The sequence below is a fragment of the Pongo pygmaeus genome, chromosome 3, assembly GCF_028885625.2.
Source record: "Pongo pygmaeus isolate AG05252 chromosome 3, NHGRI_mPonPyg2-v2.0_pri, whole genome shotgun sequence".
Classification (NCBI taxonomy): Eukaryota; Metazoa; Chordata; class Mammalia; order Primates; family Hominidae; genus Pongo; species Pongo pygmaeus.
Window position 1 is genome coordinate 157346058 of NC_072376.2, and position 17261 is coordinate 157363318.

The following is a 17261-nucleotide window of genomic DNA, read 5'->3' on the forward strand; positions in this document are numbered from 1 at the left end:
GCAAATAAGGATGGTTCATGGGAATGTTTAAATTTTCTTCCCCAACCACTACTTTAAAAAGTACCCTGGTTAAAGAGTTCAGTTTCCTGTGCACTTTTCTCATTGACATGGAAGGTGCCCTATAAGAATTTACTCCAACTTTTTCCATCCTGTGTCTCTCTGTCCTATAACCTGAAGCCGCTACATTGCATGGCACGCTTCAGGTCTTTACTCACAATTTACTAAACAAAACCCAGATTCCATGTAAGACTGATTTTTCTCCCCTGCTTGTTTACTACAATACTAGAAAAGAGAGGAAATTAGGTCAAAATTAAAACTGACTATGGTTTGGGAGTGCTGTTAGATTTAGTATCCTTACCCTCTAGCACAGACATACCTTGTTTTATTGCGCTCCTTTTTATGGTGCACCATGGATACCGCATTTCTCATGGATTGAAGGTTTGTGGCAACCTGCACAGGGCAAGGGAAAATCAGCACTATCTTTCCAAAAATATCCTAACTTTGTCTGTGTGCCACATTTTGGTAATTCTCACAATATTTCAAACTTTTCATCATTATTATATTTGTCATGGTGATCTGTGATCAGTGATCTTTGATGTTACTATTGTAATTGCTTTATGGTGTCATAAACCGCACCCATATAAAAGGAGAACTTAATCGATAAATGTTGTGTGTATTGTGACTGCTCCACCAACCAGCCATTCGCCATTTCTCTTCTTCTTCTCCAGCTTCTTTATCCCTGAGATATGACAATATTGAATTTAGGCCAATAAATAACCCTACAATGGCCTCTAAGTGTCCAAGTGAAAGTAAGAGTTACACGTCTCTCACTTTAAATCAAAAGCTAGAAATGAATCAGGTTAGTGTGGAAGACATGTACAAAGCAGAGATACCCCAAAAAAGAGGCCTTTTGTACCAAATGTTAGCCAAGTTGTGAATGCAAAAGAAAAGTTCTTAAATGAAATTGAAAGTGCTATTCTGGTGAACACATGATTGATAAGAAAGCAAAACAGCCTTGTTGCTTTAGTGGCCCAGAAAGGCCACTAAAACCAGCCACAACATTCCCTTAAGTCAAAGCCTTATCCAGAGTAAGGCCCAACTCTCTACAATTCTATGGAGGCTGGGAGAGATGAGGAAGCTTCGGAAGAAAAGTTTGAAGCTAGCAGAGGTTGGTTCATGACGTTTAAGGAAAGAAGCCATCTCCATGACATAAGAGTGCAAGGTGTAGTAGCAAGTGCTAATGCAGAAGCTGCAGCAAGTTGTCCAGAAGATTTAGTTAAGATAATTGATTAAGGTGGCTATACCAAACAGCAGACTTTTTAATGCAGACAAAACAGCCATTTATTGGAAAAAAATGTCATCTGGGACTTTCATAGCTAGAGAGGAGAAGTCAAAATCTGGCTTCAAAGCTCAAAGAGAGGCTGAATATCTTGTCAGGGGCTAATGAAGCTGGCAACTTTAAGTTGAAACCACTGCTCAATGACCATTCTTAAAATCCTAGGGCCCTGGCCAGGCGCACTGGCTCACGCCTGTAATCCCAGCACTTTGAGAGGCAGAAGAGGGTGGATCACCTGAGGGTGGGAGTTCGAGGCCAGCCTGACCAATATGGAGAAACCCTGTCTCTACTAAAAACACAAAACTTGGCCGGGTGCGGTGGCTCACGCCTGTAATCCCAGCACTTTGGGAGGCCGAAGCGGGCGGATCATAAGTTCAGAAGATTGAGACCATTCTGGCTAACACAGTGAAATCCTGTCTCTACTAAAAAAATTAGCCAGGCATGGTTGTGGGCACCTGTAGTCCCAGCTACTCGGGAGGCTAGGGCAGGAGAATGGCGTGAACCTGGGAGGTGGAGCTTGCAGTGAGCAGAGATCAGGCCACTGGACTCCAGCTTGGGCAACAGAGCAAGACTCTATCTCAAAATAAATAAATAAATAAATCAGCTGGGGGTGGTGGTGCATGCCTGTAATCCCAGCTACTCAGGAGGCTGAGGCGGGAGATTCCCTTGAACCCGGGAGGCAGAGGTTGCGGTGAGCCAAGATCCCGCCATTGCACTCCAGCCTGGGCAACAAGAGCGAAACACTGTCTCAAAAAAAAAAAAAAAAACCTAGGGCCATAAAGAATTATGCTAAATCTACTCTGCCTGTGCTCTAGAAATGGAAAACAAAACCTGGATGAAAACTTATCTGTTTACAGCATGGTTTATAAAATATTTGAAGCCCACTATTGAAACCTACTTCTCAGAAAATTTTTTTTCAAAATAATATTACTCATTGACAATGCACATACTTACCCAAGAGCTCTGATGGAAATAGATAAGTGAATGAATGTTGTTTTCATGCCTGCTAACAAAACATCCATTGTAGCCCAGGGATTGAGGAGTCATTTTGATTTTCATGTCTTATTATTTAAGAAATACATTTCATAAGGCATTAGCTGCCACATATAGTGATTCCTCTGATGGATCTGAGCAAAGCGAATTGAAACCTTATAGAAAAGATTCACCAAACGCCAGTAAAAACATCTGTGATTCATGGGGGGAGGTCAAAATATCAACATTAACAAGAGTTTGGAAGAAGTTGATTTTGCCCTTCCATGGATGACTTTGAAGAGTTTAAGACTTCAGGGAAGGAAGTCACCACAGCTGTGACAAAAATAGCAAGAGAACTACAATTAGAAGTGGAGCCTGAAGATATGACTGAGTTGTTACCATCTCATGATAAAACTTTAACAGACAAGGAGCTGGCTCTTATGAATGTGCAAATAAAGTGGTTTTTTGAGATGGAATATGATCCTGGTGAAGAAGCTGTGAACGTTGTTGAAATGACAAACAAGTATTTAAAATATTACATGAACTTAGTTGCTAAAGCAATATCAGGGTTTGAGAGGATTGACTCCAATTTGGAAAAAAAGTTAGACTGTGAGTAAAATGCTATCAAACAGCATCACATGCTACAGAGAAATCTTTTGTGAAAAGAAGAGTCAATCTATGTGCAAACTTCAGTTTGGTCTTATTTTAAGAAATTGCCACAGCCACCCTGGCCTTCAGCAGCTACCACCCTGATCAGTCAACAGCCATCAACATCAAGGCAAGACCTTCCACCAGCAAAAAGATCATGACTCTCTGAAGGCTCAGATCATCATCGGCATTTTTTAGCAATAAAGTATTTTTAAACTAAGGCATGTATACATGTTTTTTAGACAAAAGGCTATTGCACACTTAATAGACTACAGAATAGTATAAACATAACTTTGATATGTACTGAGGAACCAAAAATTCATATGACTTGCTTTATTGCAATACTCACTTTATTGTGGTTGATCTGGTACTGAACTCGCAGTATCTCCAAGGTATGACTGCCTCTTTATAATTATAAAAGGAAGGCTATGCTTAAGCAAAGAAATAGGATTCAAGATTCAAAGACTTTTTTATATGTAAGATGTATTCATTAGTTTTTTGAGAATTATAATTTAAAATGTTTTATTGAAATATGTTAATTACTTTTAAATGCTAGATTTAGATTATGTATTTGTAGTCTCATACACTATTCATACAGGATTTTTGCATTTGTTTCTTTTCCAATAAAAGAATTGAAAAAATATTACCTAAGTGATTAATCCTTATTGGAATGCAGCTGAAAGCTTAATGTGAACTTGGATGTCTCAACCGACATGCCTAATTAGGATTGGAGAACATGAATTCTTCTCTATTACGCTTACTCTCAGGAATAAAATGAAAATCAGGAAAACATATCTTGAGATTTCAAAAGCAGATGCATACCCCAGATTCCCCAACCTCAGAAAAGCAGTAGGCCTACAGTCATGGGAGCCAAAGTTCCCCTTGGCCTCAGCATGGCATCTGCCTTTTCTTCCACTTCTGCTCTGCCTGCTGCTGGAAAGCCCACTCTTTACTCTGAAACACACTGAAGTGCCAATGTGTGGGCACCTTCTTTCGCTTTTCCCTGTGTCCAAGTTCATATAACTGAATCTAGGTTTCTCATGGATTGTATTCAAGTATTTAAAAATGGTAGAATTCAATGTGTTAGTTGTATTTTCCCTTGTTCTGCATTTTCTGTCAAGAGCAGAGGTTCTCAATCTACAGTTCTCATGCCAAATTATCCTGACCTTTTTTTGTAAAGGTCTTAAGCTAAGAACTTCTTTTATATTTTTAAAGGGTTGGAAAGGAAGAGGAGGCGGAAAAGGAAGAAAGACAGGAAGAAGGAGAAAAATAAGAAGGGGAAGAGAAAGGGGAGGAAGCAGAGGAAGAAGAAGAGGCTGCCACAGTGTCAGGGCAGAGACGATAAGTAGCCTGGAAAGCCTAAATTATTTTTACAGAAAGATTTTGCAGACCCCTGGTTTAGAGAGATGGCTGCCCTCACTCACAGAATGTGATTTCTTTTTAGATCAGTTAGGACAGGGACATAAGGAAAGTTCGAGAAGAAAAATGTGACCAAATTGCTCCTTGTCCAAAGGAACTCTTGATTAAAGCCTTTCCTAAATATTTTCCCGAGTGGCAAACACTGTTCAGTGCCTTCCCAACAAATATTCTCTCTCAGTTTTGATCTAGTTGAGACAGCCATATGCTTCAGGGGAGGCTGGGGTCCTCCACATCTTCAGGAAGGTAAGTTTGAATAGATCCAGTCAAGGCAATTCTATCTCCTTGCCAGTGATTGATTTGGGACTTGGGACAAGTTGTAAATCTGGCCAATAAAATGTTAACAGGAAGTCTGCCATGGGATGCCTGAAAATAGTTTACTTTCTTTTAAAAGGGAAGCCAAGGAGAAAGAACATGCCTTCTTTTCCCCCTTTTTCAACAAGGCACCTTTAAGTCTTGTTGGGTGAAAATACACTGCCTGGGATTGCCATAGCCATCCTATAACCCAAAGCCTGGAAATGGCAGAACAGAAAGTCAACCCAAAAAAGAAAAAAAAAATAAACCTTCAACCAATGTGCTTGGGAATTTAGTATGTAAGACATAAAATGCCTGTATTGTTAAACCTACTTTTAATTGTTTCTTTCCTCTTTTAACCCTGAAGCATTCTGATATACCTAGTAAAGGCAACAGCTTGTAGGAAAAACTTCTTGGCTATCTCTACTGTTTCACAATAGAAAGTAAAAATTATGAAATGCTGGCCTTGCCTTAATGCAATGGAACAACCAATTTATTAATCCATCCCTTCAGACACACCACCTTTTAATCTAGGGTAAACACATTTATGGATGCAGCCTTTATGAATAATTTTTTCTTTTTTTCTTTTTTTTTTTTTTGAGATGGAGTCTTGCTTTGTCACCCAGGCTGGAGTGCAGTGGCACCATCTCGGCTCACTGCAACCCCTGCCTCCTGGGTTCAAGTGATTCTCCTGCCTCAGCTTCCCAAGTAGCTGGGATTACAGGCATGAGCCACAACGCCCAGCTAATTGTTTATATTTTTGGTAGAGATGGGGTTTCACCATGTTGGCCAGGCAGATCTTGAACTCCTGACCTCAAGTGATCCACCCTCCTTGACCTCCCAAAGTGCTGGGATTACAGGCGTGAGCCACCTTGCCCAGCTGATAATTCTTGATTTAGGAGTACTGTCATCAAGAAAGGACTGAATCTTTCTAACCATTAGTAAATAAATGGTTTAAGTTGTGTTCAGAAGATAAATTAGATATTGACATAATGTATCAAGTAGGACACCATGAGTTTCTAAAATGAATTTTGGATAGATGCATCTTTTCACTCACAGATATCTTTGAATAATATAATGGACAAATTTCAATGAATGTCAAATTATTGAGTGCAATTAATTTTAAGAGTCAAGCAAGGTTGGCAAAAGGACAGAGCCACTCTTAAAACCCATGAAGCTCACATCTCCACCCCATGCTACCACCTCTCACATTCTCCCCACCCATGCAGACACATTACATACTCCCCTCATCTGGCATGCTGTTGGCCATGTGTGCTACCTCACTTGCAAGAAGTTACAATAGTTTATTCTAAATGTCTCGGCTTTTACAGCCTAAATTGAGGCCTTTAGTGGCACTTGGAAATTATTTTTGTGGTTTACTTTTATAGATAACACATTTCCCACCCCTACCCCCTTTCTGCTGGCTCCTTCAGAAATTTGGTTGAGAGAAACCACACAGAATTCTGAAATCTGTAGGCCAGGTGCCCACATCAGAGTGACTTGGATCCCCACACTGGTGGCTTTTGGCAAGACATCAAAGTCTGTTCTTTCTCCTATTATCATTCCTAACAGGAAATTTGACTCCAGTGAATATATAATATTTTCAGTAGCCTTAACTCATAACCCATTAATTACTTTTGGTTTTATTTATTGTGCTTCTGGTATTTCTCTTAAATTTAAAACTCTCCAAGAGTCTTTTAATTTTAATATTATACCATTATTTGTGGGAAATTGTAGCGGGGTACTGGTAGTAGTAAGAAGGAAAAAAATTGATGAAGAATACTTGTTACTGTTCTCTTCCCAGATCACTTAGCTCACCAACTTCCTTTATTTTATGTCATATGCTGTTGTCCTGATGTCAGCCCAGGATCTTTCCTTGGTTCTATCTCAGCACGGCCACAGGCAAGTTACTTAATTCACTTGCTCCCGTGTTCACTATTCCACATATACGTATTCATAAGGCACTATGAGCCAGAATTTTACAAAGGCCCTGGGGAGTTCACTGATGAACAAGACAGACACAATCCATGTCGCTATGGAGCTCACATTCTCATAGAGAGGACAGATCCAAAACAAGAAAAAAAAATGACAATGCGTGGTGTCATAAAGGAAACCAAGGAGGAGCCATGAGAAAAAATAGGCCATTTCTTCCCTTGGAGAGGATATTTGGGGAAGGCCTCTTTGAGGAGGTGAGTTGTGAAAGGACAAGAAAGAGACAGCCGTATGGACACTGGAGTTAAGACTATCAGTCACAGTAGCGACTCTGGTTTTCTCAAGTTCATATTGTTGTACTGTAAGAGCAGAGGCATTCTAACTTTCCAGCAGCTTCCAAGTGGAAGAGTTTTTATTGCCTTGATGGCTTTCCTTAACAATTGAACAGAACCACATGGGAGAAAGACCTTTTTTTCAGGGAAGCTGGGGTAGGTAGAGTTGGCCTCTGACCTAAGATTTTGTCCAGCGACTTTTCTGTTGGAACGGAATGTCTAAGAAAACCCAAGGAAGAAGTGAAGTCACTAAGAAATGTCAGGCAGAAATCACCCAAGGGCAAAACCCACCTGAAAATGTTAATTAGCCTCTCCCTTTCCCTCTTTCCTTCACATCCTTATCTCTATATACTCACATGGTAGAAGGTCAGATTGTTTTCCTTAAGAAGAATTTTCTCATGTAAAATATTAATGCAATCTGAATTGCATAATTTTACCATATTCTATTATCTGAAATTAGTTATAATGATTCAATACTTTCACCCCATACCATATAAATACAAAGCATTTTTTCCTAGTGGGTGGAATGGTGAACCCAAAATGATATGTTCATGTCCTCACCCACAAAAAATGTAAATGTGATGTTATTTGGAAAGGGAGTCTTTGCAGATGTTATTAAGTTAAGGATCACAAGAGCATACTGATTTAGGGTGGGCCCTAAATCCAATGACAAGTCTTTCTAAGAGAAGAGCAGGGGAAACAGACACAGCTATAGTCACAGAGGGGATAAAGGCATGTGACGATGCAGGCAGAGATTAAATGATGCTGCCACAAGCCAAGGAACTCCAGGAGCCTCCAGAAGTTGGAAGAAGCAAGAAAAGATTCTCCTCTAGAGCCTTTTAAGGGAGCACCTTGTTACTAACACCTTGATTCAGATTTCTAGCCTTGAGATTTGTGGGAGAAAATATTTCTATGTTTGAAACCACCAAGTTTGTGGTAATTTGTTGTAGCAACTGAAGGAAACAAATACACCATCTGAAGCTGAGCTTTTGAAGGTTGGAAAATTATACTTTGCCTTTATTTCAGTTTATTTTTCTTCAGTGGAAAAAGCAATCAACAGGAATGAAATGGCTTAACAAGAGCACATTGCAGGTTGCACAAAGGCATCACTGGCAGTTCTACCACTGCTCCATCAAAGACTGTGTTCCCAGACCCTGCCATTTCCCATCCTGTGAACCACAGCATAGGGTAATGAAAGAAAAGCTGGACTAAGAATCACAATCTGAGGTACTGTTGTTCCTGTTTATAGACTCTCAGTCTTGATTTTTCTATCTTGCCTCTGTGTACTTCACAGTGAAGGGATATTAAAATGATCAAAATAGAATAATAAAATAACAGCTGTGAAAACAAGCTACAGGTAATAGTGTTCCATGAAAAGATGTTCATAATATTATAGAAGAGAGGAATAGAAAGAAGTTAAATATGAAGTCACATCCCATATAGACATCACTAAACCCGAATAATGAACGGGAATTCCTTACTCCTGATGTCACTGGGTGACGTCCGCATAGCCCATAACGTTCAAGGCTCTGATGAGCTCACTCTGATGAGCTTCCAAGAGTCAAAGTCCTCCACTGTTCTTTCTTCCTCACAGAAAATTGACATGAAAAGTACAGGTCAGGCTTGGCTACCTTCTGAGGGATCAAATATGCACAGAAGTGATAGCCTCATCACAGTGCCAAACTCAGAATTAAACACCATTCTTGGCCATTAGGTCCATACACTAGTATTTTTCTGGGATTCTCTGGAAGACACCAGAATGCCCTGGTACCATTCAGTCCTACCTTATGGGCCAAGCCTGAGGATGTTTCAAAAGAAACCCAGAGCAGCCAAGGTGGTGGTTTTGAGGAAGGTCTTAGAAGCCTCACTGCCAAAGCGAAACCAGCTGAGTAAACTTCACAAGCAGACCCACACCACTCAGTAAGGTGTCCCACTAAGATATTAGCCTTGACAAGAGAGCCCTGATGCCATGGAAACAGGGTAAAAACAGAGTTTGTCTTCCAGGCTTTGTGGAAGATGCTACAATCCTCATCCTGCCTCCAGACCCAGAATGTACAGAAAAGTAGAGTGAGAAAGAAAACATAAAAGAAAAGAGAACATAGGCTAAGAGTGACCTAAATTTGAAATAAATGTTTTAACATTGACCTGAAAATTTGTTAGGGAAGAGTTGATTTCCCTTCTCCTTGCTGCCTATCAAAATTAAATTAAAAATAAAAAAAGTTTTCCCTTCTTCTCCTTGCTGCCTGTCAAAATTAAATGAAAAAAAAAGTTTTGCATTCATGATTTATGTGAGCTATCATGCTAGCTACATGGTTTAATTATGGCCAAGTATAGTAAAGTGGACAGAACACAGAACTTACACAGGTCTGGATTCAAGCAGCCAACATGGTCACTTGAATGGACCAGTTAAGAGGCCCATGTGTCTACCTAAGTCTGTTTTCTCATTTGTAAAATATAGGTGCCTAGTTAGAGAGGATAAGGAAACCATTCTTAAAACCATATTTGGAGGAATCTCAAAATATCAAAAGAACAATAATTTAATATACTGAAATATATTAATAAGTTACCAGGTTTTAACAACTTTGAAGTCTATCTCAACCCAGCAATGCAAACCCCTGTATTGGAAGCACATTCCTATGGAAGCTTGTACATACTACATATTACTGTGCTCTCATACACACTAGAAATGTGTCCATTATTATGGAAAAGTTTTGCACAGTAATAGCTTAAAGTAGGACTTTCTTAATTTTAAAGTATAAAGATACGGTGGAAATCGGTAACATTGACTCAGCAAAACAAGCCAACGAAAAAATACAAAACACAAAGAATGAGAATCTGAAAGACTCTAACAACAATAATTCTTATTAGGCCAATATGAAAATATTGGGTTGTAAAAGAAATAGGAAAGAATAAAATCAAAATAATATTAAATATGGGCAATTCCAAGTAATAAATCCATGTATACACACTGGGCTTTATGGCTTTTTATTATTATACAGAAGTCTTCTTTTTTTTTTTTTTTTTTTGCTTTTATGTTAGGTTAATTTTAACTATATTTTAGTTTTTATTGTTGTATGGTCAGCGGGGGTAATCCTTGCCCACACAGAAACACTGCCAGAGCGAAGGGCCCACATATTTGCAAAGGAGGTCCTGAGATCATTGAAAGAAGTAGTCATTGTCCTTAGCACAAGAACAAGGAGAAGCCAGGGAGGCCCTACCTTCCCTCTCCAGGGTGCTGTGAGCTACTTGTGTTCTCTGATGAGCCTGCAGTAGAAAAAGGATGAAGACAGAGATGAGGCGCAGGGAGGCATTGGGAGACGCAATCAATGTGAGCAAAGCAAGCATCTCACTTTGGGCTTCTCCTAAAGCAATTCTCCTACTAAGGGAAAAACTTTTCAGGGACCCAGGGATGGGATGGGGTTGGGGGTGGGGAGTGGGGGTCACCTGCCTCCCCCTATAGTGGTCATTTTCATAAGTCAGCAGGGAGTAGAGGCAGGAGGCAAATCCAGCACATCGTCAAAATAACCAAGTGTTCTGTGCCAAAAGGAAATGTGGGCTAAGAACTATAATGAGAGGGTAAGCAAAGAGCCACTGGCTCCAAGCAGTGAGATGTGTCAGCGAGAGAGAACAGCAGTCCTGCTGGCCCGAGTTCAGGCCAGATCCTTAATCTGTAAATCACTGTGAAGCCCAATACGTCAAAAAAAAATGTGGCCACCCCTGGAGTAAAGGCAAAAGGCAACAGAGTAACCTCCTGTGGATAACCCATGTGAGAATGCAAAAACACCCCAGCATCCAAGAGAGGGGAAGGGTGGCTTGCCAGAACCTAATTACATTTAATCAAGATGGCAAAAAATGATGAGCACGTGTCCCATAATCCCAAATGAAAAACACACGCATATGCGCGCGCACACACACACACACCACTCTTAAGAATGCTTGACTGTATATTCTCTCATCTCCCTTTATAAGCCTACTCTAAAATTTCTGGCACGGGCCTGAAAGTCGTTAGTAATTTAGCCGAAACGTAAAAGTTTACTGCGGCGCATTGGTAGCTATTATGAGGTATAAATCTGTGTGGCTCTGGCAGGTTGAATTCCCTTCTACTACCCTTCATCGTGCTACAAAAAGCATTTAACCATGCTGGGGGTACAGGACTCACATTTTGGAATTAAATTAGAGACATGAGAATACTAAAATACCCTTTCTTTTCTTGATCTGCACTAAGCATTTTGAACTGCTTTCTTGGGCTAAGTCCCACTAAAGAAAATGCCATCTTCTTCAGGAAATCTGGATTCAGCAAACTGCCCTGCAAAAACCATAGAGTACAGAATCATCAAGTTTAACAAAAATCTGTGTTTGCTTTGCCCACACTTATTATATAGACCCAAGCCCATCATTTTCAGTTGTCATTGGAGAACAAAAGTATCTCACTCATAAATTCCAAATGTTTCCCTATAAATGAAGCAAAAGAGAAACTACGTACAGTATTTTTATATTAATTGTACTACATTCAAAAACATAATACATTGGTTATTTTGTTTCAGAATTTTCAACAAAATCCTTTCTGGTCATTAGGTGTTGAATGCAAACATATTTTCATAACCAATGTATTATGTTTTTGAAAATAGTACAATTAGCACATGAGATTTGAACCTTTATTATTGGAGTGACTTAGTAGAAAGCATACGGGAAGTGGAACTGATGCCTAAATCCTATGCCCTTAGACAGAGATAGAGAATAGGAGAACTTGTTCTATCATTGAATTTCTTGTTTTTACAGCAGACATTAGTCATGGGTTACAGGGGCAGTACAGGCTTCAGGCAAACCTGGGTCCAGTACCTCTGTCTGATTAAATCAGGACACATGCTTAGACTTCTCAATAAAGTCTGCAGGCAACCATGACCAATTTATCATAGCACATGAGACAAAAAACTCATTTGCCTTCTCTGGCCTAAATCGTAAGCACTATGAGAGAAGGACCACAATTATTCCTTTTTTGGTTCTGGCACCTGTCTCAGTATCTGGCACAGAGCTGGCCTCAGTAAAAATTTTTTGAATGGTACTGAACTGTCTGACCTTGCCATTAATTCAAAAAGTATCCTAAACTAAATATTTTTTTTGCCTTATTTTATTTTCCTAGAAAATGGTATCTTGTTAATTGCCAGTTACCTTATTATTACCAAAAGAAATTAAATATAAAATTAAATGTAAGCAAAACCAATAAATGTTTATTTACAAATAATATGATGTGCAACATTAGTTAAAGCAAAATAAATAAGCATGTTTGCTACTCCCTGGTTGCTTAGATTCTGGAATGGGGTAGCTTGAAATACAAATGAATATTGTTTGTGGAATTCCCTCTAGTTATGGTGCCTTTGAAAGAGAAGGCCCAGTTGCATTTATCAACTTTATCCAGTTTTATGGTATTGTGAAAATTTTCCTTACATGCTTAAGGAAATAGAGTACTTTCACACTGTGTTGAGAATATTATTGGGGATGTTGGTCAGTACTTTACATCTTTCCTAATGAGATTGTTTTTATTAGTTAGTAGCAGAAAATTGCACCCAATGTGTTTAAACTATAAGAAAGGATTCACTGACTCATAATTTAAAATATCACAGGAAAGATGGGCTACAAGTGAACCTTCATCAAGCTACTCAATTACATATTCAACATCTTTTTTCTTCCTAAGACTGACGTACCTCATGGTCCCAAAACAGCTGCAACAAAACCCAGAATAACATTTCCTCACTAATTTTTTCAGCAACAGTATCAATGTTTCAACATTCCCAGGAAAAGAAATGAGATTTAATCTGCTTAGATGGCTTGAATTAGATGGCTTAAACTACATGCCTAAATCTGAACTAATTATTATAATCTGTGCGTATAATGCACTGATTAGGTTAGCCTAGGTCGTGTGCTCCACCTTAGACACAGAGGTAGAGTTATTTTTCTCAGAATCACACAGATCCCTGAAGAGAAATCAGAAGGGTAAAGGAAACGATGCAGAAATGTCCACCAATAAACATCATTATAACAATATCTCTTTCTCAAGACCTGTGGCAGAAACTTCTGTGTGATCTAAGAACCAAGAATTGTTATCAGTCTTCTGAGCACCTGCTATGTTTTATCCCATAGACATAAAATGTGTATAATGCACATATCCTTTAACTCAACAGCCCAGCGGTACAAATAAAGTATTGGAGGGAACACATGATTCTTACTACTTTTATAGCCTCTACATTTATTCCTTCAGTAATTCATTCTCCTGCAATCTTATCCCACCCTCAGATATTTCTGGGAAGTCCCATAGATGTCTGAAATCTATTGCGAAAAGAACACACAGTTTCTGGATACCCTGTCACCCATCAGGGCTCATCTATAGGGCATTAGACATGCCCATGGGACATCTGCCATCTTTGCTGGGATCCCACCTACACTTCACCACTTTCCTACTCCTGCTATAGAATTCCATCCTTCCTTGAATGATGCATCCAACTATAAAAGATGCATCCTGATTATAAAAAAATTAACACTGTTCAGTCCTCATAATTTCTCTTATGTAAAGAGTTCCTTCATTTAACTGCTCTGATTCCTGCAGTGACATAAAGTAGTCTGTGGGCCCAGTTAAAACTAAATGCCATCATGTGCTTCTACTATTCTTATAACATCCCCTTCATGACAATGCTGGGTGCCCATCAAAAATCCTCCTCTTCAAAGTCATTGATGTTTCCTGTCAAGAGTGATTGTTATCACCCTTCATAGAGAGAGAAGACCTTCGATATTTATATACTGGGAAGACAGGGTGTAAATAATTAAAATATAATGTGAGCCCTGGCAAAGGCTCAAGATAACAGTGGTATGAAAGCATGGAAAGAACAGTGTTCCAGAGGCAGAGGGTGGTTGCTCACGCCTGTAATACTAGCACTTTGGGAGGCCGAGGCAGGCAGATCACCTGAGGTCAGGAGTTCAAGATCAGTCTGGCCAACATAGTGAAAACCCATCTCTACTAAAAATACAAAAATTAGCCAGTCATCATGGTGCATCCCTGTAATCCCAACCACTCGGGAGGCTGAGACAGGAGAATCACTTGAACTTGAACCTGGAAGGTGGAGGTTGCAGCGAGCTGAGATCACATCACTGCACTCCAGCCAGGGCAGCAGAGTGAGACTCTGTCTCAAAAAACATAAAATATTAAAAAAAAAAACAATGTTTTATTTGTCTGAAAGGTAAGGCACAATGAAAAGAAAAACTGAGTAAGAATACAAGCAGGACATGAAAAGTGCAGAGTCTGCTCAAGGGAGGGAGAAAGGCCACCTGTGCTCATCATCAGTAGTGAGGAATGCAGGAGGACCAGTGAGTGGGCAAAGAACATCTGGGAGCTTTGAGAGTGTTTGGAGGAGAGTTGTATCAAGTTAAATGTTTTAGCAGCTCTGGGCAAAAAGCCTGTTGAGTATTCTGAGGTAGCCATAAGGCAATTCTTTCTAGAGAACTGTTATCCAAAACCAACGGTATGAGAGTTCTATGTAACATGGGCTCTACATTGATGGCACCATTGTGCATCAATGACAAATGTGCTGTCATTTCAAGATTTAGTGTTTCCACTATCAACCTTTAAGCCACTCCTCTTAAGGCAGTTGGTAATGTTTTTGAGTAGAGAGGAAAAAGGGAGGAAAAATACGGAAGGCACGCATTAACTACATCTTTAAAGAAAGAGAATTAAGTATTTGAAGTAAAAGAATTTGCTTGAAAAAAAGTTAAAGCTCTTTTAAGTGTTAAAAAGATTTAAAGATGAAAAACAAGATGAAACAATATGTCTTGGAAAATAAAGGCTTAATTATCATAAGTTAATTGTGTATTACAGAGAAATAAATCTAATTGTAAACCATCAGAGAGAACAAGGAGGGAAGGGCATTATAGAAGTAAAAAGAATTTTTTGAAATTAGTGTCTAATAAAGCCATTTAGACTCTCCCTGATGCATAAAATTTCTTTCTCTGTCAACTGAAATGAACCTGACTTATTTCACTGTCAAGCTAGCCTCTTCCTATTATCTTATATTTGTTGTCTTTCAGGCCTGAACAGCTGAATGTTAAACCCTATTTCTGAAGAATTGGCATGTCTGCTTTGTAACATGCACAGTGACAAGTTAACTGGGGTAGGGCAAGAGGCTGAAGGACCTACTTCAAGTTAAAACCTAAAATAAACAGAATAGAGTCACTAGTGGATACTTTAAAAAGGAATTTATGGCCAATTTCCTCATTTCCCCTAGGATTTTGCTTGTGAAAATAAATTTGATATTTTCAGCATTAGAAAAATATATTGTTTGAAAAGAAAACAGGCCAAAGTTTCACATGTGTAATCTACCATTCCGGCAAGACACCAAAAGCGTAAGAGCGTCAGTAGACCCTTCCACAAGTGTACTGACTCTGAAGTCACCAGTCTGTAGAGCCACCCACAACCGAACATATGGTGACACTGCTCTGGACATGCCAGGCCTACTTGCTGGCATCAAACTACTTATTTTTTGAGACACCTTCTCTCTTAGGCAGTAGAAAAATGTAACAGCAATTTACATTATGCTAATAGTCTTTCCCTTATTGTTAGGAGTTTATTTCTCCCCAATATTTTTTCCCTCTGAGGAATAGAAATGATGATGCTAAGGAAGATAAGTAAATGGTGTCATAAAATATATCCCACTTATTTAATAGTTTTCTATCCTATAAAATGTTGCAGACTTTAAAATTCCGTATAAGTCATATATTTAGTATTTCTCATGTGCTTTAAAAGCCCATTCAACTCTTCCCCAGCTGTTGAGGACAGGAAGTAAAGAAAATAAGTCTTTTTCCTGCTAATCCTCCTAAGAGGAATTTAGGGAGCCAGCAGAGCCATTTTGGAATTTTGCTGAGAAACAAGGATTAGCATTCCTGTGTGCCTGGCTAAGTGGCATCACCAGATTGTTTGATTAGAAGAGTGCTGCCTACTTATTTTAGACTGGATCCAAATACCAGAAGCTTGATGTTATATTGTTCACTTCAAAACTTATCTCTGAGAAGTATCTAATACTAGTTGACCATCCATTTCTCTTCTATCTATTCCTAAATCCATTGGAAAAGGATTTGAGATTTAGAGTGCCATTACCCCATTAAAGGTATTTATCTTGGGCTTTCAACCTTTAAAAGCAGACTCTTATTTTCTGGGACTTATTTAATACAACAGTAAGAAGATTAAACTAGAAAATGTAAAATCCCTCAGAAGTTGAAGAAATTCTGAGTTGGAGAAAATACTTGTCAAAGTTACTCAGTTTCTTAAGGACAGTAAGCAAACTGGTCAAGGACCGAAGCACTTGTCTATTCAACTTCGTGTTTCCTGCATCTAGCATAGTATGTGGCACATGATAGATGTTCTAGAAATGCTATGTGAACAATGAATGCATTATTGGCACTTTTTGAAGGATGCATGGATTAAAACATTTATCTATTGGAAAATAAGTATGCATTGTGAGCATTTCGTTGTTAATCCATAAGTTGCTAAAGTTAGAAGTCCTTTCCTACCTGCCATTCACTCATTGGTTAACTTATTCATGAAAACTTATTGAACAATATTCTACACCATGGTTTATAAGTGCTAGAAAATACTTCCCCACATTAAAAATTATCATATCTAGTATACATGGATTTTGAAAACATGGTTGGAAAATTATAGCCAACTTTAGTTGTTTTGACTATTAATTCATCCTAGAAGTTTTAGTAGGTATAAAGTCGATATAATAATTAAGTGAATAATATCAGCCTTTAAAACCCCCCAAAATTTTCTTTCCAGATTTACTGGCTCTCTACTCATTTTGCTGCATTTGTTTCCATTTTCCTTTTGAACCATCAGTGATCAATAAATGTTGATGTTACATCTACTTTTGTTAAGAGCACCTGAAACTTGTCTACTTCAGGATGGAAACTGTTAGAAAAATATCTTCTCAATTTACAGTGTAGCTCAACCCTCAAGGTTGAGGTTGTTTTTGTTTGTTTGTTTTCAGTTCAATCCATAGTGCTTTGGGGAATCACAGTTCCTCTGAAAAACATTAGGATTGCACATTGGATTTGCACAACGTAACAGTGCTTTAAAACACCCCAGCACATGCCACACACAAAGGAGTCATAGGCAGAGCCTCGATTCTCTAAATGTCCTCCTACCCGACTCCGTTATGACTGACCTGTTAGAGATTCAACAGATTATTCCTTGTAGTGTTTTCTTGCCCTTCTTTCATTTCATGACACTTTTGCTCTGCACTTTTCTGTAGCGTTATCAGGGTAAAGGAAAAGGTGTGGGTGCTATT